Source organism: Physeter macrocephalus, chromosome 17 (genome assembly GCF_002837175.3).
Source record: "Physeter macrocephalus isolate SW-GA chromosome 17, ASM283717v5, whole genome shotgun sequence".
Lineage (NCBI taxonomy): Eukaryota > Metazoa > Chordata > Mammalia > Artiodactyla > Physeteridae > Physeter > Physeter macrocephalus.
Window position 1 is genome coordinate 12,889,405 of NC_041230.1, and position 24,553 is coordinate 12,913,957.

General features: G+C 43.2%; 1 protein-coding gene across 1 annotated transcript in view; it reads right to left on the minus strand.

Annotated features, from left to right (window-relative positions):
- Window positions 1-24,553, minus strand: part of ARHGAP35 (Rho GTPase activating protein 35) — a 79,402-nt gene that overhangs the window by 35,467 nt on the left and 19,382 nt on the right. The window lies entirely within an intron of this gene.

Consider the following 24,553-nt stretch of genomic DNA (forward strand, 5'->3'; position numbering starts at 1 on the left):
TTGTCAGGACCTGGACTCGGCCACGATAATAAGACTGTATTATGTTAAGAGGGCTGGCTCTTGTAATTTAGCCATTATTTCTAACTCATGATCAAACGGGACATCCCGCACAGATGTGCTACTAGCACTAGCAAAGTCAACAGGTATGTGCATGCCAAGAAGTGCTCAGAATACATCTTAATCTCCGATCAATTTTTTGACCACAAGGAAAATTTCTGACCACAGGAAATGCTCAAACAACCCAACTATGCTTTGACTCACAGAAAGTTTCCAGATAGAATCTCCACAGCAAAATAAAGGAATCCTGGATGCTGAAAATCCTGGAGTCACACACCACACAAAACAATTCCTTGGAATCCACCACTCCACCACCCTCCTAAAGCAGGCCAGGAAGGATAAAACAGAAATCTGTTTCTTTTTTACTTTAAACAAACAATTTTACTGAAAAAAGCTACAATTATCTAAAATAGGGACTGACCTGAAAACAATCAGAAATAAGCAGTGGAAAGTACAGATTAGGTTGCAATGAGAAGAAGACTCAAGGAAAAGAAATGATGAGTGAGAGGCAGGCTGGAATGACAGAGAACTGCACTTTTCCTCAGCTGTAAACCTTCTGAGCTTGTCTTATCGACTGGGTGTGTGAGGCCTGTGCTAAAGGTACTCCCAAACAGAGCAGCGTGTGCTATAAAACCAGAAACTCCATTTGACACAGCAGCTGGCTCTCAGACACACCATTATTCTTCAAGGGCCTCAAGGTGAGAGACACTGTCACACATTCACAGCCTTTCTGAGTGCCAACAGCATCACTAGTCCAATATTGGCAAGACAGGTCGGGGCTCCAGAGAGCCAGCATGAGGCTCTCAGGAAACCTCAGCTACATCTGGCAGGAGACGGAGGAAAGCCTTCAACTCTTGGGGTCTTAATCTATAAAACCAAAGAGTTGGACTAGATGCTTTAAAAAACAAAAAACTCTCATTGAAGTATAATACACATTTGTTAAGTTTATAGAGAACTGTACAATGATAAATTTTCACACACTGAACACACCATGTAAACAGCACCCAGACCAAGATACAGAACATTTCCAGCATTCCAGAAGCCCCCTTCTAGTCTCTATTCCTCACCAAGGATAACCACTGTCCTGATTTATAATAGCACAGGTAAGTTTTTCTGTTTTTCTTCTTTATATAAACAGCATCATACAGTATATATTCTTTTGTCTCTGGCTTCTTTTGTTCCACACGTTCGTGAGATTCACCCATATCGCAGAGTTGAATTAGATGATTTTTTGAAAATAAATTTATTTATTTCTTTATTTTTGGCTGCGTTGGGTCTTCATTGCTGCGCGCAGGCTTTCTCTAGTTGCGGCGCGCGGGGGCTACTCTGTAGTTGCAGTGCGCAGGCTTCTCATTGCGGTGGATTCTCTTATTGCGGAGCACGGGTTGTAGGTGTGTGGGCTTCACTAGTTGTGGCTCCCGGGCTCTAGAGCGCAGGCTCAGGAGTTGTGGCGCACGGGCTTAGGTGCTCCGCACCATGTGGGACCTTCCGGGACCAGGGCTCGAACCCATGTCCCCTGCATTGGCAGGCGGATTCTTAACCACTGTGCCACCAGGGAAGTCCCTGAACTACATGATTTTTAAGGCATCTTGCAATTCTAACGTACGACCATTTTAAAAACGTGCTACCGTTATACACTGAACAGTTTTTTGGCAATATCCATCAAAACACAAAAACGTACCCTTCAGTCCACTCTGGGGTATTGATCCTATAGATATATTTGTACACCTGTGTTTGAGTGTGCATACACACGCCTATAGAGAGATATCCACTGCAGTACTGTTTATAATAAAAGACTAGAAACAATGTCCCTCAACAGCAAATAAATTATGATATATCCAGACCAAGAAATACCATGCAGTGAAAGGGAGGAGGAGGAGGAAGCAGAAGCAGAAGAGGAAAAAGAAGTAGTGGTGGTGGCAGTGATAAGTAGTTTATACCTACCAACATGGGAAAATGTACACAACATGTTTTTTAGGTGGAAAAAAATAGGTCATAGGACAGTATGTTTAGTGATGCTCCAACTGTGTATAAACACATTGTGCACGTGATGCTTATTATGTATATGTATATGCACAGAAAATAAATCTCTGCAAGGGAACCAGTCAAACTCCTAACAGCAGATATCTAAGAGGAATGAGAAAGCAACTTTACTTTTCCACTTCAAACAATTCTATACAGTTTAATTTTTTTTTAAGTAATATACATTTATTGTTAAACTTCTTTTCATACAATATAGCAATTATGTATAGAGTAAACAGTAAAAGCCCAATTTTCCAACACTACCCCTATCAAAAATCTCCCTCCCCTCTCAGAGCCACCTGGGAGGCACTCCTGAAACCCTTGCCATTTTCAGACATTTTTCACACCAAGTCATAAGCATATACCTTGACATAAGCACAGGTTTACTCCACCTTATAATGGGATCACACTACACACACACATAATTTTGCAACCTGCTCTTCCCACCTTACAATAAATCACGGACACACAATCCCATGTTGGCTAGATAAACCTTATCTTTTTAACATCTACCTAGAATGCCACTGTACAGATGCACTAGTCTATTAACAGACATCCTTGTACATACCTTTGTGAGGACATATACAAACACTTCCATAGGACGATAAATTCCCAGAAGGGCCAGTGGCTGGGACTGAGAACGTAAGAGGTTTAAATTTTTAACAGATACTGCCAAATTCTCTTTGTTTGTTTGTTTTTTTGTGCGGTACGCGGGCCTCTCACTGCTGTGGCCTCTCCCGTTGCGGAGCACAGGCTCCGGACGCGCAGGCTCAGCGGCCATGGCTCACGGGCCCAGCCGCTCTGCGGCATGCGGGATCTTCCTGGACCGGGGCACGAACTCGTGTCCCCTGCATCGGCAGGTGGACTCGAAACCACTGCACCACCAGGGAAGCCCCAAATTATCTTTTTTAATGGCTATGTCTATTTATATTCCCACCAACACTACACGAGTGCACCAAATTCTAAGCATTCTGCCTTTGATTATTTTTAACAAGGAGTACCTATTTTACAACAAGAACAACAAACGCTTTAAAAAGGAGTAGAAACCTTTAGGTTTAGGACCTAGCGAAAAAAGTCTTAAGTTTAACCTATTTTAAAAGCTGGTCTCCCAACTGCCAGATTTACTTAGAAGGCCAAAGAAAGCACCTGACTTACTGCTATGCACATATCCCCACCCACGAAGAATGCTGGCCCTCAACATTTTGATCGGAAACTATCAAGACTCCATGACTTCTGGCTGCCAAGGTCCATGCTACAATCAAGCAAGAGAAGTATAGTTTGTGTTGCCATGAATCGTGTTTCTCTGCCGTATCAAGACTTCCACTGTAAAATTATTTGGGCTTTGGTTCCTTGCTTCTAAGAAATGCCAAATGTTGTAAACAGGGCTAGCATTTCAAAGCACAGACAACCAGGGCTGTTATGCTAGTTTTAGGAAGGCAGGCATTTTTTTAAGTCAGCAAGGCCGCTGTAGACAAGATAGTCTAATAAGCCTCCCATTTAAAAGTTGGGGACACTCAGGTCTTAAGATATAAAGATTAAGAGCTTGAGTTCTGGAATTAAATAGATCAACATTTGAGCTGAATCTGCTCTTTATCGGTTAAGCCACTTTTGGGCAAATGACTTAATTTTTCTCAATACCAGCTCACCATTAAAAGAGGAAAATAATAGTCTCTGCCTCATAAGACTCTACGGGGATTAAGTAAGATCATGCAGAAGAGAGAAAAGCTCAGAACCTTTTCCCTCTGCAAAATCACTCAGGAAGTTCTGTGCAGAGCTGGGCACAGACATTCCAATCCACTGGTATGCTAAAAGAAAAACGTACAAATTCACACACCAGAAATTCTAAATGGAACACTTGCCAACTCTGCTGAAACAACTGACAGGTAGCCATGGCTGTCCTTAATTAACTGTCCAGTACTTCTGTCAGTGTCCCACTCTCCTTTCCTGGGAACAAGGAAGAATAAACTCCTTTGCTCCCCTTGTGGTTGGGTAAAGTCATGTGACCAGTTCTGACCAGTGACTTGTGAGCAGAAGTGAGGTGAAGCTGAAACATTTAATTGCTGGAATGAGATCCTCCAGAAGTTTCTTTCCCTTCGCACCTAGCCTCGTTCAAGAGGGTGGCTGCTCCATCAGCTGGGTCCCTGAGTGAGGACAGTGCAGAGCAAAGCTGCCAGAACAAATATCATAAATGAGTGGAAAAAAAAATCTTTGCTCTTTTAAGCCATTGAAATTGTAAGCTGGCCTCATCTGACTGATACACTATGGCCAGCTGGAAAAGAAGAATTTAGCTAAAGAAATGACAGTAATAATTAAGGCTGGGGTGAAAAATAAAATCTATTCTCTAAAAAGGATCTTTCTTTATGTAGACTAAAGAATGAAAACCTACGAAATTCTCCATACTACAAGACCTAAGGAAGCCACAAGGGTCTGTGTGGGTCTGTTACCTACAAACTCACAGAGCTTCCTGTCTCGGTGATGGGACCCGCCGGCATTTACTCCTGCAGCACACACTGCCGGATCATAAAGGAGACATAGCTTTCTCAAATTTCTCAGCAGAGTGATATATACACACAAGAAGATGGGTAACCGAGCACAGAGATCTAACTGAAATGCTCATAAAATCAGAGGGAGACAGAAATAGGCTAATAGAGAGAACACAGGAAAGGATCTAAACACATCCCCCTCACTAACCCCTCAAGCCGCTCCCTCAACAAGATCAGATTACCTTTAAATGACACAAAAGCAGCAATTTCCCAACCAATGGTAGTGAGGAAGTTCTCATGAGTAGGCAAAAAATAAGGACTGTTTGAAAAATGAGTTTTTCAGAAAGCTAAACTTATTAAAGTTAGAAGACTGTACTTCATTTTAATATGGCAGAACAAAGACTTTACCCTTTCTCCACTAGAGAACCACACAAAAGCAACCAGGAGAATGAGAAACAGAAACATCCCGTCTTTGACAAAACTAGAGACATCTGTGACCCCAAACCCCAATACGTGAGTAAGAACCACCAAATGTTGTAAAGGTCAAACAAGGGTGTGGGAAAGCGATGAGAGAGAACGCCTGTTGTTACAGATGTCAGACAAAGCATGCAAGTCCACTTCTAAAAAGTAAATGCTTCATTCTAAGGGGGCAATACCAGCAATCCATTGTTTCTAACAGTGGGAACTGGCTCAGGGACTGGTGACTGAGGCTTCCTCAGACCCAGTCCGGCATGAAGAATCATATACACAAGTCAAACCTACAGGAAGCAGTCTGTCAAGGAGGTAGGGTGACAGAGAATGCCTGGGGCATTACAACTGCCATTTCCAGATGTCTGAGGGCAAGAAAGGCTAGTAGAATATTCAAGAAAAAACCCTGCTAGGCTAGCCCCTTCCCAAAAGAATTTTCTACAGACTGCTGGACTGGAAGGAATCACCTCATTCAAAGATGAATGACAATTTTATAAAAGGATCTAGCACATATTGAACTGTACATTTAAAAAATGATTGATGGTAAACTTTGTTATGTATATTTTATCACAATTAAAAAAAAAAAGGAACCAGCACAAAACTACCAGCAAAAACACAAAACAAACAAAAAAGCCTCAAAAAAATCCACAAGAAAAACCAATTGCAAAGAACATTCATCCAAAAATGCTTCCATTAGGGACTTCCCTGGTGGCGCAGTGGTTAAGAATCCGCCCACCAATGCAGGGGACACGGGTTCGAGCCCTGGTCCGGGAAGATCCCACATGCCACGGAGCAACTAAAGCCCATGCACCACAACTACTGAGCCTACACTCTAGAGCCCGCGAGCCACAACTACTGAGCCTGCAAGCCACAACTACTGAAGCCTGCGCACCCAGAGCCCGTGCTCCGCAACAAGAGAAGCCACCGCAATGAGAAGCCTGTGCCCCGCAATGAAGAGTAGCCCCTGCTTGCTGCAACTAGAGAAAGCCCGCGTGCAGTAAGGAAGACCCAACACAGCCAAAAAATTAAAAACCAAAAAAAAAACCCCCCAAAATGCTGCCATTAGTAAATAAAAATATATTCCCATGAAATAAAAAACAAATGAACCACACAATCTCTTCTACGAAACAATGTGTAAAGCAGAGATACACTAAGAAAAGACAAGAGACAACAAAAGTAGATAAAACACTTAAGGGCAGAGGTAGGGAAGCAGAAGAGAAAAATAAATCTTTTTCCATTACAGAAACCAAAAACACATGGAAAAGAAACGACATTGCTGAAAACCCTGTAAGGGACACGTAGAACCAAAGTTAGGATGACTTCAATATACAGATTAAAAGGGCTCACTATGTTCCAGGAAAAACTGACTTAATTCAATTAACAAGGTATGTCCTGGTAAACTTATTAAACTTTAAAAAGAGAGAGGGAGGGAGGGAAGGGAATCTTCAAGGCATTTAGGCAAAACACAGGCTGGCCTCAGATTTCTCCCATGCACAGCCCTGTACACTAGAAGATAGCAGAACTGTGTCCATAAAGTCCTCGAGGAAAGAAAGGCTAACCCAATTTTATATATAGCAATACTGCCATTTGAATATAAAGACAATTAACATTTTTGAACATTCAAGAGGAAAAAAAAATCTCTATAGAATGACCGCATTTACGAACACTGATACAAAAACTATTAGCAAATAGCATTCAACAGCACATTTAAAAATAATATTCTATAACCAAGGGACCTGTTTTTACTCACAACACTTCAAACACCAAATTTGTGTGGGTTTTTTCTCATACCAACCAATTCTCCAACTCTCTGCACACCAGCTAGACGTCCTCCAACAATTCAATTCAATTCTGACACTAACTACACCTGGAGTCAGTGCAGACCTCCAGGTTAAGGGTTCAGTCCCAGCAAGACTGGCCCCCACCTCGGGCACGAGTCACAAGTCCCAGGCCTCCTGTACTTCTGACTGACGGGCTATAAATCAGGAGTTCCCATGACACCCTCCTCAGGTTTGATAATTTGCCAAAACTGCTCACAAACTCAAGAACACTTTTTACTTAATATTACTAGTTTATTATGAAGGCTACAACTCAGGAACAGGCAAATGGAAGAGACGCATAGGGCAAGGTGTAGGGAAAGAGGCGTGGAGTTTCTATGGCCTCTCTGAGCACCCTCCCAGCACCTCAACCAGGTAGCTCTTGGAACTCCATCATTTAGGGGTTTTTATGGAGGCTTCATTACATAGGTATGACTGGTTAAACTTACTGGCCACTGGTGATTGAACTCACTCTCCAGACACTTGCCTCTTCCCAGAGGTTCAGGGGTGGGGCTAAAAATTCCAACCCTCTAGTCGTGCCTGGGGGGTCTTTCTGGTGACCAGCCCCATCCTGAATCTATCTAGGGGCCCTAAGTCACCAGTTACCTCATTAGCCTACAAAAGACACTCACCTGTCCAGAGATTCCAAGGGTTTTAGGAGCTGTGTGCCAGAACCTGAGGACGGAGACCAAATAATCTATTTCCCAGTATATCACACCAAGTATGATTTATTCTAGGATTCCTGGAGTGGGTCAACAGTAGAAAATTACTAATTTAATGTATTTCCAAATAGTTCAAAAGAGAAAAATTATAATGACTGCATCTTTACAAAAGCTCAAAGGATATTTGATATAATTTAACTCCACTCTCGATAAACCAAAAAACTCATAGTAAACAAGGAAGGATGGATAAGTTAAGTCCTTAAAAATGAAAAAAAAATTTTTCCCTGTCTCATCCCAAAGCCAACAAGGAACAAGGTAAGAATATCCACTATTACTAGCATTATATAATATTGTCCTGGAGGTACTACTGGCCAATATAATTAGTCCAAAGGCGGGAAAAAATCAGAGGAATCAACATGAGGAAAAGAAGTTAAATGATAAATATTTACAGGTGTCATGATTTACCTAAAAAAACCCAAGAAGCTCTATATCTTGACTGTGGCGATGATTACAAAACTATACACATTTGTCAAAACTCATTGGGTGGGACTTCCCTAGTGGTCCAGTGGTTAAGAATCTGCCTTCTAATGCAGGGAACACGGGTTTGATCCCCGGTCAGGGAACTAAGATCCCCTACTAAGCCCGCCTGCTGCAAGTAGAGAGGCCACATGCCGCAACTACAGAGACCGTGCGCCACAACTAGAGAGAAGCCCACACATCACAGCGAAAGATCCCTCATGCCACAATGAAGATCCTGTGTGCTCCTACTAAGACCCAACGCAGCCATCAATCAATCAATCAATCAATATTTTAAAAAAACCAAAACTCATTGGGTGTAAACTTAAAATTGGTGAGTTTTACTATATGTCTATTACATTTCAATAAACCCAACTGAATCATTTGAAAAACTATTACAAGCAATAAAATATTCAAGTAAGGAGTCTGGATACAAAATTAATATGCAGAAATCAAAAGCCTTCATCTATATAAACACATACCTATTAGTCCCTTTCACCATGCAACCAAAAAAAAAAAGCCACCAAGAGCTACATGAAGAAAAGTTTAACACACTGAGGGACAAAAAAGAAAATGTAACATCATAAAGATATCAACAGTTAATGTATGATTTAAGGGTTACAAAAGGCTTATTTTAAAAATTAAACAGATTCTGAAGTTCATACGGAAAATTAAACAAGAAAAGCCAAGATAATTCCAAAGTGGCTATCTATAAAACTCAGTCATTAAAACAGTGTAGTTCTGGCACACGGATGGATGGGTAGCTAGTTAACTAGATCAAAGAGATGAGAGGGTTCAGAAAGACACTCCAATACATACCGCAATTCAGTAGTGTATACTGTAATATATACAAGTGGCTTTCAAATCAGTAGAAGATGCAATAGATAATGCTGTCACATCGGAAATAATGTTGCATCTTCCACAAAATAAATTTCAGATAAAAATAAAACCATAAAACACTAGAAAAAAGCTATGGTAGACTTTCAAAAATAATCTTGGAGCGGGGTAACCCTTTCTAAGTGAGTGTATCAAAAGCCCAGAAGCCAAAAGAAACAATAAAAAACTCAACTGTAAAAACAAACAAATGAATAAATGAATTCTATAAAACACAAAGATTATATATAAATCAAACAATTAGATATCTGCAACTTATACACAGACAAAGGGAGTTCGCTAGTTTAGGGGAACTGGGATAGAAGGCTAAGAGGGAGACTTACTTTTTCACTGCATACTGTCCCGCATTTTACACCAAACACATGATAAAAAAAAATTAATAGAAGGCTAGCTTATATTTTGAAATCATCTTTCCTACTACTTTGAGGTTGATGAAGTATTCTCACTTTTATGAAATAACAGTCATAAAAGATATTTTGAAAAAATTTAATATCCTTGCTTGGCAGAATAAAAAGCTGGCAACCCTCTGTCACCCCCAAAATGCCGAGAGGGTAACAATACTGGTCCACCAAATCAAAAAGTCTGGGAGCTGCTGTAGTTCTGGTCATGATTAAACTGACAACCTCTTAATAGGCAAGATATGCAAGATGTAAGACCAAAGTTGTGATCACCCTGCTCCCCACCTGGGAAGGCACAGCTACCAATCACCTCTAATCGTTTTTTTTTTTAAAAAAACTCATTCATTCATTCAGCCATCTATTTATTTATTTATTTGTTTATTTATTTATGGCTGCGTTGGGTCTTCGTTGCTCCACTTGGGCTTTCTCTAGTTGTGGGCAGCAGGGGCTACTCTTCGTTGTGGTGCGCAGGCTTCTCATTGCGGTGGCTTCTCTTGAAAGAAGAGAACGGGCTCTAGGAGCACAGGCTTCCGTAGTTGCAGCACACGGGCTCAGTAGTTGTGGCTCACGGACTTAGTTGCTCCGTGGCATGTAGATCTTCCCGGACCAGGGCTCGAACCCGTGTCCCCTGCATTGGCAGGTGGATTCTTAACCACTGTGCCACCAGGGAAGTCCCCACCTCTAATCTTTATGGCATTATTAGATGGTCTACCTCACAAGGCTGCTGTAAAGATTAGATGAGATACAGCACCTAGCACATACCTATTCAAGAGTAACTGAAGGCCTTACTTCTACCTTTTGAATTGTAAGACCACACACCTCAAGACAAGAATAGCTGCAACGTTTCAAAATCTAAAAATACTTCTATGTGTCTCTTCTTTGATCTTCAATATCACACGCCATGTAGCATAGGTAAGGCAGATACTACCTCCATCCTGCACTGAAGAAATTAAGGATAAGAGAAATGAGGTGACTCCAGCTCCCCTGTTGGGTTCTCACAGTCTTGAACACAGGTATGTCCCTCCCCCATTCTCATTTCCTAACTCCTAACGGCAGGGGGCCATGTTATAGTCACTGTCTTCTGGATTACTGAACATGCTCTATCAACATCCTCACTGCCTGAACGAGTGAGCAACAGATCCAGAGCTCAGAGTCAGATGTTCTGACGCCTGCCATCTATCACCTTGCCACCGTACCAAAATGGTTACTAGGCCCAGCTTCACAAATGTGAAGTAACTGAGAAAGCCTATTTGGATGACTAAAACATCTAAGCTAGTTTAAATCAGACTTTTGGGGAAAAAAAAGATGAAGGATGGTACCATCTGAATAGCAATGTTAGAAGGTCTGTTTTAAGAACAGCTAAAAGTCACTGGTGATTAGTATGTTGAGAGCTATAAATAAGTACTTCTCAAATGCTCAGAAATAGTTGGTTAAATCTAAGAGAATATTTGGATATATCAAAATATTGTTTTTATCAGCATCCCCATTTAATAGATGAGGAAACTAAGGCTTAGATAGGGTAAGTAACCTGCTCCAGATCACAGAGCTGATGAGGTGGCAGGACTAAGCCTGGCATCCAAGCAGACTGACTCCAGGGGGTTGTTCTTTTTTCTTTTTCTTTTTTTTTTTTTTTTGGGCTGCGCTGATTCTTCGTTGCTGCGCGCTGGCTTTCTCTAGTTGCGGCGAGTGGGGGCTACTCTTCGTCGTGGTGAGCGGGCTTCTCATTGTGGTGGCTTATCTTGCTGCAGAGCAGGGACTCTAGGCACGCGGGCTTCAGTAGTTGTGGCATGCGGGCTCAGTAGTTGTGGCACACGGGCTTAGTTGTTCCGCGGCACGTGGGATCTCCCCGGACCAGGGCTCCAACCCGTGTCCCCCTGCACTGACAGGTGGATTCTTAACCAGTGTGCCACCAGGGAAGCCCCTGCTTATATTATTTAAATGCTGTGTAAGTCCTTCCCTTCAAAGATCACTCTGAGGATAGAGCTTCCTTACCCCAAACACAGGAAATATGAAATAGTGATGTTCAGATTAGAAAGATATTGTCGGCCGTACATAATTGCTGCCAAGAAGGCTGTTGAAAGGCTAGCTGTGTGTAGGTAAGGGACAACTCCTCACCGTGAGGATGAAATGAAATAATGCTTATAAAGAGCTTGGGACCGGGCCTCCTTAATGCTAATTATCCTCATCACTATTGTTGTTAAAAGAGCCACCACCACCACATTCCTTCCCTCTGGTGATGCGCGCCTCGGCCCATTTTCACGTCTTCCACGCTCGGCTAACACACCGTCAATGCCTACGCTTACTGTACTGCCCCACAATGCTTCCCCCAGTAGCTGTTACCACACAGGGGGCAGTTTAGAACCAAGGGGCTTCTTAGAATCTATAACTGTTATATTTAATTCAATTCAGATTGGGTATTTTCACCTTGTTTTTCTTCATTTGGTCTTAGTGATATTAGAACAACAACAACAACAACTACTACATAACCTACATTTTTCAAGGCTCAGAAGAATTTTGAATTTACCCAGATTTGGGGTCCTTCACTCCCTTCACGGGTTATAAAGGCATACATGCTCTTCACAGAGAGCCCAGGCCAGGAAGTGGAATAGCTCATTACGGATTAAGTTTCCACAAAAACACTCTCTTGCTGCCACAACCCAAACGCTGGCTCCTGACAACCATAAAAGAAGAAAGAGTTTTCTGTTGTGGCTTTTGAAACACAAAAAATAGATCACAAAACAGAAACACTGATTGTAGTTGCAGTTATCAGGAGCTACATGCTAGAAAGGTCTTGTTTCAACCAAACTGCAGCTTCCCCGAAAAGATAAATTGTGTGAGTTTGTTTTTAAACTGTTGGGAGGCCACCAAATTTAAATAGACAAAGGATTCCAGCCAAGGGTGAAAGAACGCAAACTGGGGTGAAATCACAAGGCCTTGCACCATCTCTGTCTGAAAAAGGGGGATTCAATTGTCTGATACCCAAGTCATCTTACATTTCAAACAAATAAACCACCTGAGAGCCAGGTACAACACAAAGGAGTGAGCTTATCTTTTTAGACCAGGATTCTCAAGTGATATTCTTCCACGTCTTCTTCCACCAGCTTCAGTCCTTCTGACTTTCTGTTGCCTCAATTCCCATTCCTACTGACCCAATTGTTCTGTCCTGGTCATGTGAACACAAAGATCCCTGACTGAGGTCTCTGGAGAGCTAGGCCCCATGGGGATGCATAAATGAAGGACGCATCAGCCCATACCTTAAGGATCTCAGGAGTTTTGATGCCTGCATCAATCACCTTGCCATCTGTATTCTTCTGCTTGGGCTACCATGACAAAATACCATAGACTGGGTAGTCCAAAAGGGAAAACCTGCTGTGACAAAGGCATGTTTAGAGAGGGAAGGTTTAGAAAGAGTGGGGAATTGTCAGGTGGGAGGGGAAACAACACATGAGTCAGTAAGAACAGTGATGAGCAAAGACATGGAGGCATGAAACTGAAAAGTGTGAAGAAAGATGAGTAACCCATCTGCTTACCATTTCTTGCATTCTTCCAGTTTTGGCTCTAATCCAGGCTGCCCTCCTATGCTGAGTTATATACCTCTACCCTTTCGGGTTTAAACTAAGGGTCTAGGTGAACCCATGCTAGCATAATGCAGGACTGGGTACATATGCAGAGAAAGGAAGGGCAGAATGGAGGGAGATTTGCAGAAAGGCAGCTAGATCAAGTACATTTCAGTCCTCAAGGGTCAGAACTGTTCTCCACACAGTGATCAGAGTTATTTTATTAAACAAAGGCCAATTACTGTCCCTTCACTCAAAACCTTCCAATGGCTTCTGACCTCACTCAAGAGTAAAAGCCAAGGTCCTTACCAGGAATGTTCCAGTCTCAGGAATTTTACACTTGCTGTTCTGTCTGGAAGATTCTACTCTGGGTAATCGCATGGCTCCCTCCCTCATTTACTTCAGGCTCGCATCAAAAGGCACTCTCCCCCAGCCCTCCATATCTAAAATTTTAACACTCACCCCAGATATTTCACATACCACTCTCCTGCTTCATTTTTTTCCTCTCAAGCACTAATCACTAAGATTCTTTATATTTTGTTTGTCATTGTCTCCCCCACGAGACTGCAATGCACGGTGCATGAGGGCAAGGATTTTTATCTCTTTTTTCCAATATTGTAACATCAGCATCTTGAACAGTGCATGGCACACAGTATAGAAGGTGCTCAATTATCTATATACTGAATGAATGAGAAAAGGACAGGATCCTCACAGTTCAACGCACTCCAGTCCTCTGGCACTCTGGAATCAGGCAGAGAAATAAATGCACAGAGTTATCTGAAGAGTGAGGTTATATGGAGGTGAAGATGGCTCTGTAGAAAAAAAGATTGCCAAGTATTTATCACAGGCCGAGTAGGCATGGAGAAGATCTAAAACATGTAACAAACATCCCTGACTGTAAGGGGTGAACATCTAAACAAGGAATCAAAACCAACTCATGAAATAATCAGAGGACAAGAAAGAAGTTAATACTGAAGATTTCGCCACAAGATGACAAGGTCTCCCCTTTCCTGAGTGTTTAGTACGTGTCGGGCCAAGTATCTTATACACGATCTCCTTCAACCCTCACAGCCCTAACAAGGTGGGCATTATCGTTAGCTGCACTTTGCAGAGGAGGCACAGAGCGCAGAGATGTGAAACGGTGAAACGAAGAAGAGCAGCAGCAGAGCTGGGGTTCTGAACGGGGTGTGGCCGCTCATTCCAAAGTCTATGCTTGACCCGCCTGGCTATCAAGCTCTTTGAAACTGAGAAAGGGGAGGGAGTCAACGGGCTACTCTTCCTGGAGGGAGAAGCCTGGGCTGGACTTTGAAGGTGAGGGGCCTCTGCACAGCGGGAGGGGAACCAAGCCTAGCGGACAGCAGGGCTTGGCAAATGAGGCTCCAGCAAGCTGAGAGGCCCAACTAGAGTGGAAGATGCACTTTAGTGTCAGTGCTAAAAGCAGCAGTAACAAATGCTAATTGATCATTTACAACCAGCCAGGTACTGTTATAAGGTTTTTAACATATTGAATCACCTCAATGATTCAAAGCACTATCATTATCCTCATCTTACAGTCGAGGAAACTGAGTCACAGAGAGGTTAAGCATTTGTTCATAAGCAGCAGAACAGAGATTCGAATCCAGGCAGTTTGGCTCCAGGTTCATCCTGTACAGATTAGTCAGTAGAAAGAAAAAAGGGGAAAAAAGGCCATCAAAACATATGCAACACATATGTGCCTATGTGCACAGTCCCCACAGGCACATGGCAAAAGTTCTCCCTTGGCTTCTCCGTGGACCGTCCCCCAGTTACTAATAACAGTTGCACTCTGTCCTCTCCCCATCTCCACCCCCTGCCTTAATCTGCCCTGATGTGCTTGTTGCCAGGCTGTCTCCCAAAAGGCCTCTGATCTAATGGCAAGCGCTTCTCTCCAAAGATGCTACCCTCAATTAGTGGTGAAATTTAAATCTGCCACGCAGAAAGCACTCTGTTCATTTACCCAGGCAAACGAGCTCAATCAGGAAGAAGGTCACAGCTCTAAGTATTCTGTCAAAGAGCATTTTTACAGAGGGCTTCCATTTGCACAGAGGAGCCGTGGGCCACCTCTGACCTGCGAACAAAGCAGACAAGCTGATCTCCAGCCACGGCTGCGGGGCTCCACACTCACACTCAGACACACTGGGGGAAGAGCTTCGCTTCCACACTCTGCCTCACCCTTCCTCCCCTCACAAACTGCCCACAGGGTTGAACCTTTCATTTTAGAGTCTCACTGGTAGGTGTCAATAAGAACACCTATTTATCTGTGCTACAAATGGCCAAAACTGAATCAGGAAGCAATGCCCCATGATAGCCCATCAAGTAAAAACCATAGGGTTATCAAGATCTGCACTAACCACAAGTCTCAACTCGGAACCACGAGGAGAGCCCCAGCAAAGAAAAGGGCTGGCTACACCACAAGGTATGGGAAGCATTCCAGATTCTTCCAGCCAGGTACACTTTGTAAACGGGAATGATCTAGCTGCTAAAATAATGTATGACACAGCTCTGTGCACCCACATACACCCTTGCCAGAACGACCCCCTACCCCTTAAAAGATAGGAAACACAAAGTCATAAATAGGTAGCAAAGATCCTCTTACTGATTTAGCTCTCAGCCTCATAGACTTATTGCCCCTTTAGGAACTGATATGTGCTTCAAGACATCTTTTAAACCAACATGTTAAAATTAATTATTAAAAACTGCCTCACTCCTGGGTATACACCTGAAGTAGATGAGTGCACATACATGCACCAATATTCATGTACAAGAATGTTCATAGCAGCACTATTCATAACAGCCCCCAAACTGGAAAGTGCCAAATATCCACAAAGAGTAGAATGAATAAATAAATTGTGGACTAGTCACATGATGGAACAGTATACAGCAATGAGAATGAATGAATCACACAACCACGAGGGAGTTTACAGATGAATGTCACAGACATAATGCTGAGTGAAAGAAGCTAGACCACAACTATGCATTTGGTATGAGTCCATTATTAAAGTACAAAGGCAGGCAAAACTATTCTGTAACTGTCAGAAGCCAGAGGCAGAAGCCAGGGTAGTAAGTTTTGCAGGCAGCTGGTCATCTTCTGTTTCTTGGTCTGGGTACTGGTTATACAGGTGTATTCAGTTAGTGGCTATTCATTGAGCTGTACTGATGATGAGTGCACTTTTCTTAATGGATGCTGTACTTCAATGAGAAGTTTTTAAAAACTGCTTACAGGGAATTCCCCGGCGGTCCAGTGGTTAGGACTCCGTGCTTTCGCTATTGAGGGCACGGGTTCAATCCCTGGTTGGGGAACTAAGATCCTGCAGGTCGTGTGACCAAAAATAAATAAATTAAAAAATAAATAAAACGCTTGATTCTGTTGCCTCCTCACCCGGTTAAACAACAACAACAACAACAACAACAAAAAAACCCCTGCCTACAGACATTGTCTAATGTCCTCCATTACTGTTCTGGGTAAGTGTCCTATTTGGATTTCCCAACAACAACAACAAAACCCCTGCCTACAGACATTGTCTAATGTCCTCCATTACTGTTCTGGGTAAGTGTCCTATTTGGATTTCCACAACCGCAGTAAATCAGTAACATGAGCCACCAAAATAATGGCCAACATGGACTGAGTGATTACTACGTATTAGGCATTATGCTAAGAACATAACAAACAGGAGTTCATTTAATTCTAAAAAATTCCCTTTGAAAGAGCTATTATTTTTATTCCCAATTTGAAGGAACAGGAAAATGAGGCTTAGACAGTTTAAGGCCAGCTCCTGCGTGGGAAGGTCAGGACACTAGAGGTGACTCAAAAGCTCATGGACTCAACACCTGGCTACTTGAATGGGAAAGGGGTTCGGGTTATAAACACAGAAGTTGCACCAGGCCCACAAACTTTTTTCTTTTTCATGACACTGACCTTTTTATTGAGTCTAGGACAGTTGTCTTATAAAATGTATCACATTCTGGATTTGTCTGATTATCTACTCACTCATGATAAGATTCAGATTAAATATTTTTGGCAACAAGGCACATAATGTTAGGCTGAACAGCTACTGGGGGTGCCAGTCCTGATCACCTTTTGTTAAGGTAGTAACCCCCATATCTCTCCATTATAAAGGCACATTTCTCCTTTGTAATTAGTAATTAATGTGCTGGGTGGTATTCTGAGAACATGCAAATATCAAGTTCCCTCAACACCTTTCCTCAGTGATTTTTAAAAAATCAACCATTGAGGCATAATTTATATACAATAAACCGTATCCATTAAAAGCATACAGTTTGGTAATTTTGAAGTATGTGCACATGAGTAAAATCATCACCACAATCAAGATATGGAATATTTCCATCACCCCCAAAAGTTTTCCCATGCCCCTCTGCAAGCAATTTTTCTTGCCACTCCCAGCTCCTAGGCAACCATAACCACTGACCTGCCTCCTGTCACTATAGATTAGTTTGCATTTTCCAGAGCCATGTATAAATGGAATCATAATTTGTAGTCTTCTGTGTCTGGCTTCTATCACTCTCAGCATATAATGATTCTGAGACCTGACAATGTTGCTGTGTGTAGCAGTAATTCATTCCTTTTGGCCCCTGAGTAGTATTCCAGGGGATGGACGGACCAGTTTGTTTATTCACCTGAACAGCAGCGGTGAGGGGTCTAACTGCTCCATATCGTCACTTGGTCCTGTCAGTCGTTTTATTCTCCAGTGATTTTTAAAATCCAATAATGTTCCTTGCCTGAATTAATTATTCATTCGTGTGATTATGTCTATTTCCCCCACCCCTGGTCATCATGAGGGCAACTTTAGTTCAACACAATGCCTAGCATTAATTAATATATTAATAAATTAATCCAATAAATATCTGCTGAATGAATGGAATCTGCCATCCATCCATCCCCCCCACCAAAAGATGGTAAGCTAAATATTTTTAAACCTACTAACGACTCATCAGGACATTTCTTTCCTTCTACAACCACTTGGTGCTGTATCTGGATTTTCCCACTCCATCAGAGATGAGTGGTCAAGCTTGACCTGATTCTGCTGCCCATCAAGGAGTGCCCCTGGAAGGCAGACAGAAGTCCCTCTCAGGACTTCCCTGGTGGTCCAGTGGTTAAGACTTCGCCTTCCAATGCAGGAGGTGTGGGTCTGATCCCTGGTTGGGGAGCTAAGATCCCACATGCCTCGCGGCCAAAAAACCAAAACAAACAACAGAAGCAATACTGTAACAAATTCAATAAAGACTTTGAAAGTATGGGTTCCATATCCCTGGTTGGGGAGCTAAGATCCCACATGCCTCGCGGCCAAAAAACCAAAACAAACAACAGAAGCAATACTGTAACAAATTCAATAAAGACTTTGAAAACGGTCCACATCAAAAAAAATCTTAAAAAAAAAAAAAAAAGAAAGAAAAAGAAAAAGCCCCTCTTGCAATACAAAGCCTGCTAGGTGCAGGCACTGAAACCCCAATGCAGGGTAGTGTGGTTCGATTCCAGGCCCTCCAGCAAAGGGCTTTTGAAAATAAACGTGAATTTCAGGGGCAATGTTGTGCCCAGGTAGGCACTGCCTCGAAAGGCAGGGCCCTGGTTCTGTTACCAGACTGTGGGGTAGGATTCCTCCCAGAGAGCAGGGGAAGAGAATATAAATGCTGCCACCTTCTCCCCAACCAAGCCAACCCTGCACTTTATTGACACCGAGGTCCTCCCTACAGTGATAAAAGACCGTGATGTACCCTGACTGCCTCCCAAGGGCCACCTTCCCACATCTGGCTTCTTACAGCAACAAAACAATCTCTTGTGAAATGAGATCACACATGCCAAGTGCCCAGTACAATGCTTGGATCATAGCAAGCACTCAATAAATGTGTCAGGAATAGAAAATGGGGAAAGTTAACATGATGGCAGACCATCTTTGGCATTATTATTTTAAACAGCTGCAGGCCTCCTTGACTACAGGCACCAACAGAAAGTAAGATGCACTAACAAAACCATGGCCTACCAATTATTTATATGGTATGGACTGAATACATTGTAATTTAAGATGCAAAAGAGGGGCCTTCTGTCCAAATGAAACTACTCCCTGGGAACAATTCCTATATCAGCCCTCTGTGGCACTTGCCAGAGGTGCTGGGGATTGGTCACCTCTCAGTAAGCAAAGCAATTAAGAAAAGGATGGCTGGATGTGAAATGATTTTTGCCACTGTCACCCGGCCCCCTCTCACTGCCCAAAGAAAAAGGTTAAAAATCACAGAAAGAGGGAGCAAGGAGGTTTGGTCTCACACATTATTCAAAGAAATCATCCCTAGAGAATGCTATTCCTAGTTACATGGCTGGCAAGTGAGGCTGCGGCCTGGGGAGTACAGGCGGCAGAGCCCAGATGAGCAGGGCACGAGGCATTCAGCCTCCAGGATACTAGACCTTCTGGGATGGGGAGGAGTGACACTTGGAAGAAGCTCCTTCAGGGAGTTTCTATGCTGTAGGACGTGGATACTTCCCCCCAGCGTCGGGAAGGAAGCCTTGACTCAAAATTGGCCCAGAGACTCGGGGTATAAAACCTTAGTTTTGTGACCATAGTGAAGTGTAAAGATAGCGTACTTATCCTGAGAAATTATTCTCAGGAGGACTGTGAGTAGGCTCTAAAAGTAAGTCCTCACCCCAACTCCAGGGAGATAAACTGTCCAGAATTGAATATTCCTACTTCCCGCCACACACCAGAGATCTCAGATTAGCCTGGCCAACGCTCTCCTTCACCGAGGAGTCACACTGCTATCGAAGGGGAGCAGTGACACTCTGTTGCCCTGACCAATTTTCCACATGGATGAAAACTGGAAGAAAAGGCTTTCTAACCAGAAATACGGAGTCAAATCTGACCCCCAGTCAGTCCTCCCACCCTGCTGCCATGGTGACCCCAGAGCAGCTGCAGTAGCTACATGCCCTTTTCCAGCCTTCCCATGTAACCAGAGCTGAGAAAGTGAAAATCTAATATCCTATTAGCAAAGAAAGCACAGAGGCTGTCCCTGGGCCTGGGCTGGGCTAAAAGCATCTGCAAATCAATTTGAAAGCTGTTCTACCTACTGGCCATTTCTTGCACACATTCCAATTTTAGAAAATATACGGAAAAAGGATAAATGAACTGGTCAGAAAGCTCAGGAAAAAAAACAGGTGCAGGGACTTCCCTGGTGGCACAGTGGTTAAGAATCCACCTGCCTGCCAACGCAGGGGACATGGGGTTCGAGCCCTGGTCCGGGAAGATCTCACACGCAGCGGAGCAACTAAGCCTGTGCGCCACAACTACCGAGCCTGTGCTCTAGAGCCCACGAGCCACAACTACTGGGCCCACCGCGCCTAGAGCCCGTGCTCCGCAGCAAGAGAAGCCACCGCAATGAGTAGCCTGTGCACCACAACGAAGAGCAGCCCCCGCTCTCTGCAACTAGAGAAAGCCTGCGTGCAGCAACGAAGACGCAACACAGGCAAAAATAAATAATTAAAAAAAAATTTTTTTTTAAAAACAGGTGCAAACTAGAACCAATCTCCACCCACAACGTTATGAGCTAACCTAAGAATATGGGGGAGGAGCTCCGACAGAGCCCTGGTAACAGCAGGAGCAGCGCATTTTGAGGCGAGAAGGCTGCGATCCTTTCTTTGTGATTCGTGTTTAGGAGGAGTCAGCAATTTACTCACAAAACATGGGACAGGAACCTGCCGCCCCTGGAAGGCAGAACTGGCTGCAAACAAAGCTTCTCCTCCCATACTCCCAGAGACCCCCTTTGAGCCCAACTCTTGCCACCCTCTTCTCAGGTCAAAGGTTAAAATGCAGTTGGCTTGGAGATGAAATTTTAAAAGATGATGCACAAGACACACAGTGTTAAATTAAAACAAACAAAAAACAAGCTGTGGAACAGTAGTACATGATCTCATGCTTTTAAACATTTTGGGGGAGAAAACATAATCCAACTATTAATGCAGATTACTTCTGGAGACTTGGGATTATAAGGGACTTTCACTTTGTTATATACCTATATAACATCTACCTATGTTTATAATGATTAAATTTTTTACAGTGAGCACGTATATTCCTCTTAAAATAAGTTGTTTTTTTTTTTTTTAATTTTTGCCTGCACTGCGCGGCACATGGGATCTTAATTCCCTGACCAGGTACTGAACCAGTGCCCCCTGCATTGGAAGCACAGAGTCTTAACCACTGGACTGCCAGGGAAGTCCCAGAAAAAATATTTTTAAGGTGATGGGATGGTTTAAGTCGTCCCAATTCATAACGGTCACACCGTCTCCTCTCTACTGCAAGGTTCGGGTTCGGTTTCTACTGTGACGCTGGCTGTGAAGCGGCAGGTGGGTAGCAACACAGGCCCTGAGGCATGGAAGGCCTAACCATGGCTGGCAGGACTATGAACTCCCAAGCACTGCCCTTGAAAGTGATGATGCAATATTTTATTTGCCAGGATGAGCACAGTGCCAAGGTGCACGAGATGGACACAAAAACAGGGACACGATGACTTCTGACTTTGGACTGCGTGGGGCAGTCCTGACAAACAAGTTTTATTTGGAATATCATCTCTAATTGGTTAGAGGTGACTGCCTGGACTACCACATGGAAACTGGGTCATGTGGCAATTCTACCATGAGTAAGAGAGGGAGAGATGGGATGGGGGTGGTCAGGTGGCAGCACAGGCTTTCCCTAAGAAAAGCACAAGTTCAGGAGAAAGCAGCCAGAGCTGGGGAAGACAGCTGACTGGCTAATTCACTCAGCCAGTCACCAGAATCTCAGAGTCCCGATGCCCAATTCACAGACGTGCTGTGTCCAGGGAGGGAGGCAGCAGTCCTGCTGCCCTGGGCACCGTGCCTGCAGCACCAGCCCTCGGCTCAGACAGGAGCCACATGAGGAGGTGGCTACGGGTGGTGTCAGAAGGGGGCTGAGGACACTGGAGAGGTACAGACAGCACACCACACAAGGGTACAATCTATACGACAACTGTCTAGACTCTTCAAAAAAGGTCATCACTAAAAAAAAAAGGCAGAGAGAACTGTTCTCGACTGAAAGGGACTAAGGAGGCAATAGCTAAATGCACTGTGAATATTGATTGGATCCTAGAACAAAAGACTCAGCTATAAGAGACAGTTGTAAGTCAACTGAGTACATTTAAACATAGATCTATATGAAATGCTCTTGAATTAATGCTAATATTCTTAAAAGTGATAATGTTATTATAGTTATAGAGGAGAAAGTCCTGAAGCTTAGGGATATATGCTGAGATTCTTAGAAGTAAAGTGACATGGTGTCCGCAGCTCACTTTCAAATGGTTTAACAACAATACAAATTGTGGGGAGAAAGAGCAAATGTGGCAAAATGTTAACCACTGGTGAATACTGGGTGATTACTGTAGTACTCTTTTAATGGATTTTACCACTTTCAAATTTAAAAGTTAGGGAGAAAAAAAAAAGGTCATAACTCGGTAAAGTCTGACCGGCAATAGGAAGGAAGACCGGATGTACCACGGGTGAAGCTAACCGCGACGACCAGCACGCACTGAGCGCTTCCGCGTGCCAGGCGCCACACTCGGTGCCCGACGTGCAACGCCCCCCGAACCCTGGCAGCCCAAGCAGGCAGGTCCTGGCATCACCCTCAGTGTACAGATGAGCAAATGGCAGAACAAAGATTCTAAATGCGGTCTAATTGCAGACCTGAAGCTCTGTATCACTCTTCCCAGATGCCTCTCTTAGTGAATCTGTTTTATTTTAAGTACCTCAGGAGAAAATGCTACAGGGGCCTAAGAACAGGGAATGGTTAAATAACCTGTGATACAGCCATTTAATGGAACATTGTACAGCAATTAAAAGTCATATTTTCACAGAGTATTTAATGACAGGGGAACATGCTCACAAAATAATGTCTGGTTTAAAAAGTAACGGTTCTCAAAAAATGGTCCTCCGACATAACTCTTAGTTACCGAGTTCTTTTTTCTGCAGGAAAACGGGAGTAGGTAAGCTGGTAAACTCAGGGCTCTTTAGCCTCATCTGAGTTATGCTAAAATTTTTTTGAGAGCTATAATACCACATATTCTGAATTACGTAAAACTAAAAACCTATACACGTGCAGAGAAATAAGACTGTAAGGAAATACATCAAAAAATATCAACAGTGGTTTTCATTAAGTGGAAGATAATGAATCTTTAAATTCTTTTTCAGTTTTTGCCTTTTGTTGAATTTCTACAATGAACATGCTTTAACTTTATGAAGAGGAAAACAAGTTCTTTTAGGAAACTGAGTACACAAAAGACAACTGTCCCCAACATACACATTAAGCTCACAGATACCACATCTAATTATTTTCCTGAAATTCTATAAAAGTACAAACTAATGCCAATGAGGGGAAGTATATGACCAGAATTTAAAAGGAAAAGGAAAGAAAGAAGAAGAAAACAATGGAATTAAGGTATTCCAGCTTGAAAACCAATCATTCCATCAACAACTAATGTGTATCGTGTGCCAGGTTCTCCGAGACAAGGGGAACAGAGAATCCTGTTCTCAGGATTGAAATGTGCCGGGAAGAACTACCAGGAAGGTTACATTCAAAGTGCTGCTGGGGGTGGAAGAGTCCTGAAGAATGAGGACAAGTTCCAGAGGCAAGGAGGAATGTGGGACACATTTCAAACCACACGAAGGGTACACGCAAAACAGAGAAACACAAAGAAATTCTGCTCTGGCCATATCCTTCTAATACATGGTATGTATTCCTGTAAGACAATTTTAAAATTAATGCCTGTGGTAATATAAAACAGGAAGAATGGGGAGGGAGGGTCGGAGGGAGGGAGAGAAGGCAGGCAGACAACCACAGCGTAACAGTACTGCAGTAGTGCGCGTAGGAGGGAGGAGTCAAGAGTGCGCCGGCATCTGGTAGGCAGTGAGGAAGCAAGAAGAGGTTTATAGTAGAGGAAATGCCACGTAATCAGGATGGACTGAGAAGGAGGGTGACAGTGGGGCAGTGGAAATGAAGTGGAGGAGACAGAGCCAAGAGATGACAAAGGACAGCGACACACTTGGGAACGGATTAGATGAGTCAGAGAGGACCCTGAAGTTCCAAGCTTTTGGGTGTCAGGGTGAGCAGTGGTGCAATCTAACAGAGCTTTAAGAGAAGCAGCAGCTCAGGAGTGGCTGGTGGTGAACTGGGGGCAGGGTTGAAGAGGTCTTCGCACCTGAAAGGATTCACAGGTAGAAGAACACCTGTAGAAGCACAGGTAGAAGAGAGGCAATGGACATAATAAAAAGCTAATCACAGTCTTAGAGTCAGAGAAGCAAGGTGGGTATGGTAGATCAAGCCCACAGATGTGCTCAGCGAGAGGGCATGCGGGTAAAATTCAGGCATTTGGTGCTACCACAGGTGAGCCAGTCAAGGAGCCCACTGAAAAGGGAAGCTCACCCTGACAGGAGAACCCTAACTAATAAATGAAGAAGGAATTAGGGTGATCATTGTCTCAGGGAAGAATCATCAATGGATGCTAAAACTAGTGGGTGAAAATATTAGGAGAAAACAGATACTTACACAGTCTGAAAGCGTTTCCCTACAAAACACTTATTCATATAATGGGGGAAGAGTAGCTTTACAGTGGAGAAGCTTGGCAGACACCACTACCTTAATCAAGGGATCAAAG